Source organism: Amphiprion ocellaris, chromosome 18 (assembly GCF_022539595.1).
Source record: "Amphiprion ocellaris isolate individual 3 ecotype Okinawa chromosome 18, ASM2253959v1, whole genome shotgun sequence".
Lineage (NCBI taxonomy): Eukaryota > Metazoa > Chordata > Actinopteri > Pomacentridae > Amphiprion > Amphiprion ocellaris.
Window position 1 is genome coordinate 4,759,280 of NC_072783.1, and position 13,686 is coordinate 4,772,965.

A 13,686-nucleotide genomic window follows, 5' to 3' on the forward strand; every position below is an offset into this window, starting at 1 on the left:
TAAGATGGAAAGATCCAAGATGGAAAATAAACTTTTTTTAAAGACTAGTTTTGTTATTTGTGGTTTAAATAATTAATCTGATTTACTTGGAACTTTTTCATTTTATTTTAAAGTATAGATGTTTAGAATTTCATCTGTGACTTTTTATATTGATATATAACATACTGACCGCGATTGATTTAAAAAAAAAAAAAAAAAAAAAAAACGCCCGTCGGCTCACTTTCAGCAGGTTTTTCCTCTGCTTAAATCCATGTTTGAATGACATCTCAGGAAATGTTAAAGACAAAAACTTGAAATTTTCACTGTTATTTCTCATCATGTCATTGATTCTGAATCTGCAATATTGGACAAGTACATTAAATAATCTCTGAAATATCTAAAAAAAAAATAAATGTTCTGAAAAGTCCAATTTTTGAGCTCATATTAACAAGAAGTCAATCAGTTAGTGAATTTTTGAATCATATGTAATGTTTTAATATGAAATACTTGTTCAAAAAATAAGAAGAAAGCTATTTTTGTTGAGCATTTATGACAAGTTGTACCTCAAAAACCAAAATATTGGAAGATAATCTGATGCTGTAAGTACTTCAGGCAAATCAGAGCAGAAACTGTTCAACCAATCTGACGATTTAAGACAGATTGACACAAATATGAGACATTCTAGTTCGTCGAATGCTCACAAATAACGAGAAAATGCACAGATTTGATCAAACAAGGTAACACAGATTCATTCTTTCTGCTGTAAACTCACTATTCCTGTTCACTGCTATGTGTAGTCGCCCCCCAAACGCCCATTCTGAGGCAGGAAAAGCCTCGATAGGATGCACTGCAGGTTCCTCCATCAGTGCCATGTTTCTGAATTTAGTATATTTAATAATGCTGTGTGAGTTTATGTCGCCATAAATAAAACAGTGCATCTCTTCAGTGACAGAGAGGAGCTGGATGCTGAGGGGACAAGTAGCATTAGGTGCTAACGCAAGCAGTCCTCTGTGCAACTTTACTGTCGGCTCGGACGTCGCCTTCCTGTGCGAGCAGCGAGGTTTCAGGCGCCGCTGGCATATTTTATGACAACATTTCTGTGTGGGGAAGACTGTGAGCAGAAACTGATTTTTGATGTATAGATTCCGAGAGAAAATTTCACTAAAATGCAGCGCGAGGCAGAGGTCAGCGCTGGTTTATACGGACTGAATGAGGGCCTTAAATGCAGCGCCTGGTTGCAGAGATAGGCCATACATGATTGGAGGGTGCATGAAACTATTGTGACCATAAAATGAGGCCCTGAACTGCAGCGAGGCTCCATTATCTGTGGCTGGAGCTCCGGCTTCTGCTCTTGCTTCATCCCCTAATTCATGATTAACTCTGAGCAGTTTCTGGGCGTTTTTTAGCTTCTGTCACTTTTCTGCTCTCTATGGGCTCATTTTTCACTGCAGTAGAAACTTCTGCACCTCTGTGAGAAACAGAACAACCATGACTAGAAGTAGAAATAACTCATAAATGCCTTTTGTGCTGTATGAAGCAGTTAGAATGCCACAAATCATTAAAAAGTTGAATTTCTCTGATTATTTATCTTCTAAAGAATTTAAAAACTTGGAATCACCATGTACAACATTTATAAAAGTGCTCACAGGTGTTACCAATACTGGGAAAAAATATAGTGCCTCTACACACTGGATATGTTTTACTACTTGCATTTTAAAATGTATTTCTGTACTTTTCTCCCATCTGCTCTTTGTGAACACAGCCTGCAGTTCAGCTGAAAAGTCCCCGAATTTTTGTGACGTTACTATTGGTCACAGCTGAGGTACTAAAAGCTTGACAAATCCACAGAGAAATACAGAATATTTTGTTTTTTACCAAATTTTTTTCAGGGCAAATGCTTTATTTTTGGCATTTTTTAAAATGAGACATAGAATTGAATTCGACAGTTTTAAGTCATCACAGATGAGTAGTTCAAGGACTGTCAGAAAGTGAAAACACTCCCAATCATTTCTGTTTTTACAGTTTGCATCTGGTAAATGGTGGCATTTTGGCATTTTTTAAGAATATAACATGCCTCTCAAAGCTGCTGTGTAAACACAGCCTGCAGTTCAGCCGAAAATTAACAGAATATTTGTCACATGACTGTTAATCACAGTTGAGTCACTTAGAACTTCTCAGTTGCAGTAGAATAAAGTAGAATAAAGTATCACAATTTTAAATTAGACAATATCAATATGAATTAGAGGTCAATACAAATATTAATCTCATAAATAGTGTAGTATTGTCATTTTTAAAAACGAAATAACATGCCTTTTAAAGATGTCGCGTAAAACACAGCCTGCAGTTCAGTTGAAAATTACCAGAATTTTTGTCATGTGACTGTTAATCACAGCTCAGTCACTTAGAACTTCCCAGTTGCAGTAAGGAGCACAGAATTTTTGGGATTTTTACAGAATCTGTTTAATGTGAATGGCTGATTTTTGGTAATTTTTTTAAAAACATGGAGAATAAAATATCGCAATTTTAAGTCAGACAATATCAATATAGATTAGAAGCCAAATACAAAGATAAATCTGATAAATGATGCAATTTTGTCATTTTTAAAAAGAAATAACATGGCTATCAAAGCTGCCGTGTAAACACAGCCTGCAGTTCAGCCGAAAATTACCGGAATTCTTCTCACGTGGTTGTAAATCACAGCTGAGTCACTTAGAACTTCCCAGTTGCAGCAAGGAGCACAGAATTTTTTGTTTTTTACAGAATCTTGTTACTGGAAACGGTTCATTTTCGACAGTTTTTTAAAAACAAAACCTGTAGAATGAAGTAAATTTGGCGATACATCATGATTTTAAGATTGTTGCATCTTTCTCCGATAATTTTTGTGATCTTTTTAAAAGATAACATGCCTTTTTGTGGCTTACGTGTTGCTGAAATGTTTGTGTGTTTATCTGCCAGCGTGCACATGGGTTTTATCCACCGTTCAGGAAGGACACAGATGTGAAGCATTATTCAATTTGCCCCTCCATTTGATCCGATGCAACGAGGCAGATTCGGTCCTGCTCAGTAGAAAATGACTGAATGTGAAACATAATTGACTTTAATGGTCTCACATCGAGGCCAGAGCTATTATGGTCATAGCTTTTATAAAGAAGGAAAAGGAAAAACAGTTGCTTTCTTTAGGTGAAGTGCTCTCAGCAGGTATGCAGCTACTTGACATTCACCACGTTTATGCAGATTTGCACATTTACGAGTGCGTTTCTTACCTTGGAGCTGAGGTGTGAAGGGTAATTGTTCATTTACCAGGATTATATCATCTCCAGCTGAAGTGTGCGTTAATGACATTCAGTCTGGTTACTATTTGCCTGAAGCCTTTTTTTTCCCTTTTGTGATATTAGCGCCGTGGGACTTGTTGCGCTAAGAGTAAAGAGATACAGCAGAGCGGTGGATTCCTGAGCAGGCGCCGTGTCCGTCAGGGGTGTTAAACATGCGGCACTCGGGCCAAAAGCGGCCCACCAGAGGGTCCAGTCCGGCCCTCAAAGTGTAAAAATTACAGAGAAGACATTAACTGCAGATTGTAAATTAGTAAAACTATACATTTAAAATCATTTCTAGATCATAACAAGTTGTTTTGATCATAAAGTAAAATACTAGATTGCTAATTTTTGTAATATTTTGGCTTGTTTTTGTTATTTTTGTCATTTTGTGTCTCTTTTTTTTTTACTTTGTCTCATTTTTGTTGTTTTGTTTCTTGTTTTTGTCAGGTTGTGTTTCTGTTTTGTCTTGCTTGTGTTTTTTGTCTCATTTTTGTCATTTTGTGTTTTGCTATGTCTGTTGTTTTGTGTGTCGTTTTTGTCATTTTGTGGGGTTTTTATCTTGTTTTGTTTGTTTCTTGCTTTTGTCATTTTTTACCTCGTTTTTGTCCTTTGTCCATTTTTATGTCTCTTTGCAACTTTTTTGTCAAATTTTTAGTCTTTTTGTTTTGTTTCGTGCCTTTTGTCTCATTTTTGTCATTTTGTACCTAATTTTTGTAACATTTTGTCATTATTATTTATCAGTTACTATGCTGTAATGTTATTGGTCCGGTCCACTGGAGATCAGATGGGGCTGCATGTGGAACCTGAACTGAAATGAATTTGACGCCGATGATGTACTTCTGGGCCTTTTGAAAAAGTCCTGCACAGGTTCATAGAATAAACTTCCTTTGATTCTTGTGGCCGGCCTAAGCCTGAAGTTAGACACTTCATTTGGTGAAAGGATTAGACCACTAAGCCTTTTAGCGGTAAGCTGGTCACATGAAAATCTAACATTGGTTTTCATAGACAAGAAAACCTCACACCTCCTTCAGGGATTTTCCTCCCTCGAACCCGGAGACTCCTCCCATGTCATCCCTGACTTGGCAGCACATGCATGCATCAGTGGCCATGTGGATTTCTATACGCCGCCTGTAGCCGCGACTCTCCCGTCTCCCAGGGTCGCTCTGTAAGCCTGTTCACTGTCTGACCGGAGTGTTTGACCTGCTGGATGTTTGCTAAAAGATGTTCGGGGACGATCACGATGTTCACTGTTGTCTGTTTCTGGTTTGCAGATTTCCCCGAGACCCCATGTTTGGGATGAAAGCCGGGAGCGAATGTAAAGAAACGGCACTGAAGTGAAGCCAGCTGAAGGTAAGAAAGGCCTGGTTTGTGCAACGTGTTTGATTAACAGTGCACGACATCAGTGGGTATTGTTACTGCGATACTTCCATAGTGTCACAGAGTCAAAAGGCAGGCGGAGAGGCGAGGCTGGTATTATTTTTCCGTGCTGGAACACCGTGTCTCATTTCCACAGGTGCACATATCAGATTTGTTTTTTTGGCAGGAGGGGTGTATGTACAGTACATCTGAGCCGGTGCAGCACGTATGTACGGCTCGCTGGCGTGTTCGAGAGGAGGAAGGCCTTCCTCCTGGTTTGCATATCAAGTCCGTGACCGGTGAAGTGGGGAAAACACTCAAAAATGCAATATGTAGAAGAGCAGGATGCAGATATGGAGAGGCTCTGGTGTTTTTCTCTCACGCCGATGAGCTTTACCTCACGGAGCAGCTCAGAAGGTGTCAAACATCTTGTTTTGACAGCAACTTTATGAGTTGTTGGACTGGCCTTCATTTACAAGGCAAATCACATGTAGGAAAAGTTGGCATTTTGCGCTTACTCAGTGGTTAATGGGCGTAATTACTCACCTTTTATCTGCTCTCTTTACATATTCCTCAACCATCGGAACCCTGAAGCATGCCCCGAGCGTGATATCTGTAAAAAAAAATCATTAAATTAGATCATTTATCTCAGCCAGAAAGTGTAAAAACAGAAGGAATGGTGTGATTTCGAACTTTCAGACAGTACTTGAACTCATCGTGTCATTTAATTGGGAAACTTAACTAAATCTAAGCTTAAAATTGTAATTTCCCTTAAAACTCCAAACAGTAAAACAACACGTGATTTACAAAAAGGCAGGAAATCTTCAAAAAAATCACCAAAATTATACTATTTATCAGAGCCAGAAGCTGAAAAACAGAAAGAATCGTGTGATTTGTAGCTTTCTGACCGTACTTGAACTCGTCATGTGTGATGTGCCGTTTAATTGGAAAACTAAACCAAATCTTTGCAAAGATTAAATCAACACAGTGTTCCCAAAAAGACATTTTATCGTTACAAAAATCATCAAAATCATGCAATTTATCCGAGCCAGAAGCTGGAAAAAGAGAATAATTTCAAACTTGATCATGGTTCCTGAACAAATCATGTGTAACTTTGTTTTGTCAGAAAATTAGCTAAATGTAGTCGATCAGTCTTCAGGATATTTAGTTGATTTCACTTTATTCTACATGTCTTGTTTAAAAATGTGCCGAAAATAAACAGTTTGCTCTCGTTAAATTCTGTAAAAAACTAAAAATTCTGTGTTCCTTAACTAAAGTGAGAAGCTATGAGTGATTCAAGTGCAACAAACAGTAACGTGACAGGCTGTGTTTCCACAGAACAATGAGGAGACGGAAACTAATTAACAATGTAAGGAGGAAGATATCTATTGTGCGAACAGTCATCATTTTTTCCAGTATGGATAACACTTGTAGGGACACAGAAACATGTTGTCATGTTGATTAGAGGCTTTTTCAAATGAATACTGAAAGAAATTCAGCTTTTCTTTTATTGTTTTTTTTAGGATTTCTGGCTTTATATCTGTGTCATTTTGCACTGAAGACGTTTTTAGGTTCTCCCTCCTTCTAGTCATGGCTGTTCTGTTTCCATAGAGGTGCAGGATTTTATATTGCAGTAAAAAAAAAAATGAGCCAACAAGGAGGAAAAAAGTGACAGAAGTGCAAAAAAGACAGTTAAGATAGCTGCCCTCTTTGCTCACTCCATCATCCTGGACCAACATGAGCTCGTCCCTGGACTCGGTGTTGGAGAACCGAGTGCTGACAGGACAGTAAACGGACGCACTGGAATTATCCTGGTCTGCAACAGGTTCTCAGACAGTTTTTCTGCTCGTCTGCTGGCAGCCGACCAGCTCAGCGTCGCACACTTCACAGAGCCGGAGATGCAGCCGCCAGCAGCAGAGTTTCCCTCCGTCGTCGTCGCCGGCCTCATGCTGACACGTTCTCTTTGCTTCATGGCAGCATGGACGCTGACTGACGAGCCTTTTCGGTTCATATTTACATGCTTTCCTCTCGGCGTCTCGGCACTGAGCCATGCTGAAGTATACGGTAATTACTGTGAGGGTCTGGCATCGATAGCAGTTTACTGAATCTGAGATGGAACGAGTAAACAAACAAAAACTCTCTGATTCAGTTGGAATCTTTTTTTTCAGTTTTTTTTTTTTTTGCTGGCTGACGAGGAGGAAACACTCCAGTTTGGAGTGGCAGCCTCATTAATGTTCACAACCTGCGTCTCCAATCTGAGAGCGAGAGTAATGGCACATGAAATGTTGGTTAAATACATATCTGGTGATGTAGATGACAAAAACAAGACACAAAATGACTAAAATGAAACAGAAAACGACAAATCAAGACACAAAATGACAAAAACAAGACATAAAACAACAAAAACAACACACAAAATGACAAATCAAGACATAAAACGACAAAAACAACACACAAAATGACAAATCAAGACACAAAATGACAAAAACAAGACATAAAACGACAAAAACAACACACAAAATGACAAATCAAGACACAAAATGACAAAAACAAGCCATAAAACGACAAATCAAGACACAAAATGACAAAAAACGAGACACAAAACAACAAAAATGAGGCACAAAATGACAAAAATGAAACATAAAAGACAAAAACAAAACAGAAAATGACAAAAACAAGAAACAAAACGGCAAAATTTAGACACAAAGCGACAGAACGAGACACAAGATGAAAAAAACAAGACAAAAACAACAGAAACAAGACACAAAATGACAAATTGAGACACAAAACAATAAAAGGAAGACACAAAATGACAAATGGAGACACAAAATGACAAAAACAAGACAGAAAGCAGCAAAAACAAAACACAAAATGACAAAAACGAGACACAAAACAAAAATGAATTGCTTTAGCTGCTTGTAAAACATCCTCAGCGTTGATTAAATCCATATCTGCTGCATTCAAAGCAGAGCTACTTGTATTTTATGAGCTGTTTGCTCTGAAAGTTGGAGGTCCCCAATCCAAACACTAAGTTGACAAGCTTGAATTATTGATTTGCTATAAATCACAGATATAGTGAGGGACTGTGACAGCTGGAACTGACACGCTGTGATTAGGGAGCTTGTTTCTCCTCAGATTTGCCACTCGGCCGGTCTGGTTGGAAACACATGGAGGAGTAGAGCGAGGCTTCGCTTTAAAACCAATTAAGTTTGGACGAGCTCAGTCACCGGTTCACTCCGAGCCAAGTCTCTCTCTGACCTCAGGGCCAGTTGGCAGGAACTCACCCTACAGGAAGAAAACGTGCCGAGGTGCGTCCTGGAATACTGGGACAGAAAACAAGCTCATATTCAGAGAAAATACATGTGTCCAAATTGATCTAAACTCATCCAAAATGATAAAAATGCCTCAAAATTTGTCTTAAATGCTCTTCAGAGGAGATTTAAACCTACTGGATCAATAGAATAAATGCTGCATGGCTCAGAAACGCTGAACAGAGGAGCAAGTTGTTGGAGATCCATTCAGCATGGTGAAACATCTTTCTACAGCTGATGAGCAGAGAAGAGAGGAAAAGTCTGGAGTGACTGAAACATGGAGATATTCTTAAATGAAAATGACTCAAAATCTGTCCAAAATGATTAAAACTACCCAGAATGATTTGGAAAAAAAAAGTAATCAGAATTTTTTGAAATTTGTCTTAGATGACTTAAATGGGTACAAAAATTATTTTTAAAATGTCTAAAATTCCTTAAATATGTCTAAAATGTTTCAAAAAAATTCTCAAAATGAATCTTAAGTGACTTAAGGTTTTCCAAAATCATCCTGAGAGTAAAATCAAAGCTACTGGATGAATAAAATAAATGCAGCATGACTCAGAAACAGTGAACAGAGGAGCAAGTTGTTGGAGATACATTCCTCATGGTGAAACATCTTTCTAGAGTAGAAAACACCTGGATTAGGTGTCAGAGCAGCAGCGGAGGTGGATGATGTTAACCCTCTGAAACCCAAAACCCACCGGAGTGTTTGGCATGAATGTTGAATTTTTTAAAAAACCCAAAAAAAATACACTTTTCATCAGAATCAGAAACTATAAAAACAGAAAAAATTGTTGTTTTTTCACCTTTCCGACGGTACTCGATCGAATCGTGTGTGATGTGTGATTGCATTGGAAAAATTGATCAAATCTAAGCTTAAAGTTGGCAGGAACTCGCCCTGGGAGGAAGAAAGCGTGCCGAGCTACGTCCTGTTGGACAGAAAGTGCAGAAAACAAGCTGTCTGTTCCGTTTTCGACAGTGAATTGGAACAACAGATGCGTCTGATTGATGCTCAGGTTTGCAGGATGCTTTAGTGAGATCTGGAAGAACCTCAGAGACTGAAAGTGATCCAAAGCACACAAGTTCCTGCAGAACTATAACGGCAGTCATGATAAATACGTGCAGCTGATAGAATCCGTCACTGTCTGACAGTCATGGTGAATGTCTAAACCTCCACCATTAGTCAGCATTAATCAGCGGTGCTCAAAATGCATCAACATCTGTGTTATTAGAACATTTTTTAAGTATTAGTGCATAATTGCTGTGTCATGATGTCAGTTGTTTTTGGCTGCAATAAAGTTCAGCTCAGTTCAGCCAAAGTTTCCAAAGATCTGCACTGAAAAACAGAATTATTGGACCAGTTTAAATTAAATGCTTCAGCTTTTAACATGAAAATCAATTAATTTGAACTAAATTAAGCTACAAATCATATTAATACCACTTGTTTAAGTTAGAGCTGCTTAAAACATTTGATTTTCTCTCAAATTAATGTTTGTTTTTAACCTAAATACTTGTTTTACACAAATAAAATAATGTAAAACTTGATTTTCTCTTTAGACTTAGTTCCTTTTCTTTGCACAGTAATTGTAAAGTATTTCAGACACACAATGCTTATTAAATGTTCGCAATTTTTCTGGTTTAAAGGGACAAACTGTAATTAATTTATTTTAAAATAAAATGCCTTTACAAAAGCAGAACGATAAATGAGATTTATTCAAAACGGTACAACTACAGCTCACCTTGGAGCACTACGGAACCCAAAATCCACCAGAACGTTTAACATGAATGTTATATATTTAAAAAGTCACAAAAATTACACTTTTTGTCAGAGCCAGAAACTGTAAAAACAGGAGAAATTGTTATATTTTCACCTCTCCGACGGTACTTGATTGAATCATGTGTGATTGCATTGGAAAAATTTACTAAATCTAAGCTTAAAGTTGTGAGATTTCATCAAATTTAATAAAATTCTGCACAAAATAAGCCATTTACACCATTCTCTAAAAAACATTCTGTACTCCTTAGCACAACCTAGAAGCCTTGACAAAAACATGGGGATTATTCGGCTGAACTGCAGGCAGTGTTTACACAAAGAAGATAGAAAACAAGTATGGAAACTAGCTACAGACATTGAGAGAAAAACTCGTCTCATTAAAAATATTTGCCAAAAAAAGCCTTTATCAAGGCAGAAAGATAAGTGAGATTTATTTGAAACAGTACAAGTACAGCTCACTTTTGACAGTTCAAGATGTGAAGTTATGGGAGTCAAATTATCCCAAAATTGAAATGTAGTGTTAGCATTAGCATCTTTACTTCTCTCCTGCTCCCTGTGCTCACATATACTGTATTTTAATACAGCTGAACACCCAATAAAGCTCTTCTCGTTTACGCATTTTTCTGTTTTTGTTGTCAGGTAATGGAATAAATATTAAATGGCAACTAAAACATGACTTGTTAAGACTACAAGTCACTTCCAAGCTGCTGTTTTGCACCACTATGCTAAAAATTCTGATTTATAACCGCAATATCGTCTGACAAATTCACCAAACACGACTTAAAGACAATGACTTTGCCATAAACTTGGCATTTTGTGCACAGAATTTGAAGCTACAACCAAAATCAGAGAGTAAAAACACAATAAGGAGAAAATAAGTTTCTTTAACTGCTTGTAAAATATCCTCTGTGTCCATGCTGTACCTTGTTTAATATAAAAACTCGACATTTCCACTTTGTGAAAAGAAACTTGGATTGAGTTTTAGAGTTGCATTACCTTACTTAGGTCATAATTTAATACAATAATATTTATTTTTATCATGTTGGAGTTTAATCTTCTGCACTTTAATATGCAAACCTCAGTCATTGTCACACATAAATTCACAGTTTTGGAGGATAAATCTATTTAGAATGTGAATCTAGATTAATGGACTGATAAGACGGTAGTAGTCAGTTCTGTCTGCAGTCGGAGTGTTTTGTTTTGTTTTTTTTTGGTCAGGAAACCTCCTGGAGCTTTCTTGTAATTACAGTAAATTAGCTTTTCTGTCGCGGTTTGCTGAACAGCCCAATGAGAACAAATGTGTGGCAGATCTAGAGATGAATGTAGACGCTGCACCAACACACCCTGGTGTTCCTCAGCCTCGCCTCAACCATCTGCCAGCACCGTCCGGGGAATCACTTTCACCGACCGGCAAACACACCTGGCCTCGAGTAATCAAATGGACAAATGTGTGCAAACATTAACACAACCTTCAAATCCATACAACCATCACCTCTGAGCTTAGTCTTAAATGATCTTCAGAGGAGACTGAAATGTGCTGGATCACTAGAATAAATGCAGCATGGCTCAGAAACAGAGAACAGAGGAGCAAGTTGTTGGAGATACATTCAGCATGGTGAAACATCTTTCTAGAGTTGATGTGTAGAGTGAAAAAGAGTTTGTAGAGGCTGGAAAAATGTACATTTTCATCTTTAAAGTAGCTAAATTTGTCCAAAATGATCTAAACTTGTCCAAAATTATTAAAATTGCTCAAATTTTGCCCAAAGTGACTTAAACTTGTCACAATTATTGAAACTAAAACGGTCGTGCAAAATGGCTCAGAATTTGCCTTAAATGATCTTCAGAGGAGACTGAAACCTACTGGATCAGTAGAATAAATGCTGCATGGCTCAGAAACACTGAACAGAGGAGCAAGTTGTTGGAGATACATTCCTCATGGTGAAACATCTTTGTAGAATTGATGTTCAGAGTAGAAAACACCTGGCCTTGTGTAATCAAATGGACAAATATGTACAAACAACCACAGTGGTGCGTTGGAATCCATACAGAGATCATCTCTGAGTTGACGTTTATCCTCAGGGAAGCGTAAAATCAGAGAGCGGCTCGATGCCAGCCGCTTTTTTTCGTAGACATTTTGACTCACCACCTGGCCGGGTAATCCCAGCGCATGCTTTCTGGACAGCTCCCGCCTCTAAACCGCAGTTTGGATGCGAGCGAGTTGAAATGCGAGCATCCCGGCTGGATCTGACTGGAAGATTCAAGCTTTATGACGCGGTGACATTTAAACCGCCACCATTACAGTCAAACGGATCAAGCTGTCACTGTATTAATGGCATCTGCTTTTCTGTTTGTGACATTTGAATAAGCATTTTTTTTCCTTCATGCTAATCAATAAACTAACTTAATAACCTGCCTGGAGGTCCGTGGATGTCTAGACGGAACGCTGGCAATTTGGTTCCAGTCTGCAAAGAAGCCAGGGATTAATTCAGAAAGACGACTGCCAAGCATGGCGCTAACTGACATTTCCAGGAACTGAGGAGACAATAGCTGCATAATGGAGCCAAGTACAGCAGGTTGAATTAGTTTGTGTGTCTGTGGTAGGTGGTTTTACTAGAACTGTGGCAGGAAATATGATTAGATGGCAGAGCAGCTGTGGAGGCGGATGGTGTTAACCCTCCGGAACCTGAAACTCATCGGAGCGTTGAGCATTAATGTTGTATTATTTTAAAAAATCACAAAAATTATACTTTTCGTCAGAGCCAGAAACTGTAAAAAGAGAAAAAAATGGTTGGATTGTCACCTTTCTGATGGTACTTGATCGAATCATGTGTGACGTATGATTGCACTGAAAAAATTAACCAAATGTAAGCGTAAAATTGTGATATTTCATCAAATTTAATCAAATTCTGCACAAAATAAGCCATTTTGCACCAGATTCTGTAAAAAGAAAAGTGAAAATTCTGTACTCCTCAGCATAACTGAGAAGCCACAGCTGTGACCAGATGTCACGTGACATAACTAAATTTTGGGAAAAAAATGTAGTTACTTTGCATATGAAAATGTACATTTTCCAGCCTCTACAAGCTCTTTTTCTCTCTACACATCAGCTCTAGGGAGATGTTTCACCATGAAGCATTTTTTTTCAGTAATTGTCACAAGTTGAAATCGATTTGGGTGAATTTTGAGCGATTATCATAATTTTGGACAAATTTACTTACTTTGCATATGAAAACATACACTTTTCCAGCCTCTACAAACTCTCTTTCTCTCTGCTCTGCACAACATCTCTAGAAAGATGTTTCACCATGCGGGATGTATCTCCAACAACTTGCTCCTCTGTTTACTGTTTCTGTAAACAGAGGAGCAGAGGAGGAGTTTACTGTTTACAAATGCTTGGTTTTTGCTGCAGCGCTGGATCAACAGGTTGCAGCGTCGCAGAGCTGGAGTGTGTGGTATTTCTGAAACTCTGCGGTTTCTTGGACAGCTTTCTCGCTCGCTGAAAGGAAGTGGTTTGTGTCTCCTTTTAGCAAAGCACAAAACGTTCCTCTTTTTTTTTTTCTCTGTTACAGCTCCGTTATTTCATTCATTCTGACGCGATCACGTCCATATTAAAGAGCTGCTCTGTTTGGGGTCGGAGGAACACAGAAAACCACGCTTGGCAGAGATTAGAAAGCCTGTCTGGTGTAATGCCGGCTGCTATTGTTTCTGGGTGCGATTGCTCAGGGCTGTTCGAGCTGCACAGTGCAAAAGTGTGATGTTTGCAAACGTGTTGAACCTTCTGAACCTGCGGAGGTTGACTTTTACCCTCATGTCGTCCTGCGCGTCAAAATTGACCCGTTTTAAAGTTTCAAAATGTGGGGGAAAAAAATATTTTTACTGTGAAACTTCTGATGTCCACATTTTCAACATTTTTGGGAAATTTTTGAACATTTTTTGGGAAAATAAATGTTAA

The 13,686-nt window shown here is 38.2% G+C and overlaps 1 protein-coding gene across 1 annotated transcript in view; it reads left to right on the top strand.

Moving 5' to 3' along the window:
• The window catches only part of LOC111575976 (thyroid hormone receptor alpha), a 283,113-nt gene that overhangs the window by 36,890 nt on the left and 232,537 nt on the right, over nt 1–13,686 (top strand). The window contains exon 2 of the mRNA XM_023281440.3: nt 4,565–4,643. The gene's annotated coding sequence lies outside the window, so the exon portion shown is untranslated. The remainder of the gene's footprint in view (nt 1–4,564; nt 4,644–13,686) is intronic.